General features: G+C 40.5%; 1 pseudogene; it reads right to left on the reverse strand.

Moving 5' to 3' along the window:
• Positions 1-1,214: 1,214 nt before the first annotated feature.
• On the reverse strand, positions 1,215-1,790 carry LOC115283484 (annotated as a pseudogene).
• Positions 1,791-2,496: the final 706 nt, after the last annotated feature.

Here is a 2,496-nt window from a genome sequence, read left to right on the forward strand (position 1 = left end):
GGCTATACTCATCCTCAATTTGTATTGAGAAATCTGCTGTAATTTGCATTAGTTTTCCCTGGAAAATAAGGTATCATTTATCTCTTGCTACTCTCTAGATTTACTTTGTTTCCAATTTTCAGGAGTTTGATTATAATGTATTGTGGCATGAATTTCTTTGGATCTATCCCGTTTAATATTTGCCCATCTTCTTGCATCTGTAGGTTTGTATATTTTATCAAATTTGGGGAATTTTCAGCCATTATTTCTTTTTACTTATTTGTTTGTTTGAAAGTAACCTCTACACCCAACATGTGGCTTGAACTCATGACCCCAAGATCAAGACTCACATACTCTGCCAACTGAGCCAGCCACGTACCCCCTCAGCCATTATTTCTTTGACTACTACTTCGGTGTCATTCTTTCTTTTAACTCGATAGGAATCTTATGCCATGTATGTTAGATCTTTTGTTATAGAACCTCAGGTCCCTAAAAATTTTTTCCATCTATTTCTTTCTGTTTTTCAAAATGGATAATTTCTTTTCTTCTCCTTCTTCTTCCTCCTCCTCCTCTTCTTCTTCTCCTTCTCCTTCTCTTTCTCCTTCCTTCTCCTCCTCCTCCTCTTCCTCCTCCTCCTCCTCCTCCTCCTCCTCCTCCTCCTCCTCCTCCTCCTCCTCCTTCTTCTTCTTCTTCTTCTTCTTCTTCTTCTTCTTCTTCTTCTTCTTCTTCCTCTTCTTCCTCTTCTTCCTCTTCTTTCTTTCTTCTTCTTCTTCTTCTTCTTCTTCTTCCTTCTTCCTTCTTCCTTCTTCCTTCTTCCTTCTTCTTTCTTCTTCTTCTTCTTCCAAGTTGGTTTTACTAAATATCAGTACCACATCACATGCTACAGCAGTTCAGGGTGAGAATTTTTTAATAAACCTTTTCTAATATGAAAACTGCTTCCTTTAATATCATCCTAAGTTCTACTCCAAACTGAAAGAAGAGCAGCTGGATAGGCCCTAAGTTTTCTGGGGGAAATCCAGATTGATATGTTCCCTCTTCATAAGGGGATGGAATAGGAAGAACAAGTTCTAGCCCCCAAAGAAAGGACTAACAAGCAATAAATATGTGGCTCCATATTTATGAGGCCTGCCTGACCTTAAAAAGGAACTACACCCTTAACACACAAGTGTTTATCACAGTGACAGTGGCTCCTATTGTCTCTTGCAGCAGAGATCCCTGAGCTGCTCCTTGAGTCTCTACCCTCTCTCTAACACCAGCCATAGTGAGTTACGTAGGACATGGATGGCCTCAGTCATCTTGTTCATGTCATACTTTTTGATCACAGTGCCCTGGTTGTCAAAAGCCTCCATCAGCTCCTGTGACGACTCCTCTGGTATCAGCATCCTCCAATGCTTCTCCCTGCTCTCTGTAATCATCCACTTCATGGCCAGTCAGCTAGTAGCACAGGGACCTGGTAGAAATGGCCAGCTCTGAGGATGAGGACCAGCCCAACCCAGGCTCACCATTCTCCAGTGCTTGGTTGAAGATGGTATAGGGGTTGCGTTTGATGGTTGCCTGTCCCTCTACAGCAGGATGGTACTTCTCATAATGCTTCCTTTCACAGCCTCCAGAGTCTGCACCATGAGGGATGTGGCCAGTACTTTGTTTCTGCCTTTCATCATTGTGTTGGAGAATTTACTTATCACTGGGTCTTCAAACACAGAGCTTGTGTTCGTTGCCAGGGCAGCTCTGATAAGCTGAGTCTTCCTGAGTTCCTGGTCATACTTCTCAGAATGGGTAATTTCTACTGTCCTGTGTCTGCATCTACTCATTCTTTCCCTTATCAATTCTGTTCTGCTGCTGGCCTCTTTTAGCAATTTTTCATTTTGTTTTATATTTTCAATTCTAAATTTTGATTTTTCTTTATGTCTTTCATTTCTTTGCTGGACATTATATTTATTTGAGAGGAACTCTGGGACTTTCTATATTTTCATTTTCTTCAAGCTTTTACATAATTTTTCACTGAAGCATCATGATGACAAAAATCCTTGTCACATTATTCTATTATTTGTATCTTCTTGTTGTCACCTGATGATTTTCTTTTCTCCATTCATATTGAGATTTTCCTGATTCTATGATGAATGATTATTATTTTTTTTAATTTTTAAATTTATTTTTGAGAGACAGAGAGAGACAGTGCAAGCAGGGGAGGGTCAGAGAGAGAGGGAGATACAGAATCCAAAACAGGCTCCAGGCTCTGACCTAGCTGTGAGCACAGAGCCTGACAGGGGCTCGAACCCGCAAACCACAAGATCATGACCTAAGCCAAAGTCAGACGCTTAACCAACTGAGCCACCCAGCGCCCCCATAAATACATACATTAAAAGGATCCAATAATAATTGCAAATGTACTCACAGTGGTTGTTCTGGGTTGTGGAGGATTATGGGCAACCTTTATGCCCTTCTTTTGCTTGTCTGTATTTTCTCTAATTAGCATCTATTAGTTTTGTAATAAGAGAACATCAAAAAACAGATTTC

This window comes from Suricata suricatta, chromosome X (assembly GCF_006229205.1).
Source record: "Suricata suricatta isolate VVHF042 chromosome X, meerkat_22Aug2017_6uvM2_HiC, whole genome shotgun sequence".
In the NCBI taxonomy this organism is placed as follows: Eukaryota; Metazoa; Chordata; class Mammalia; order Carnivora; family Herpestidae; genus Suricata; species Suricata suricatta.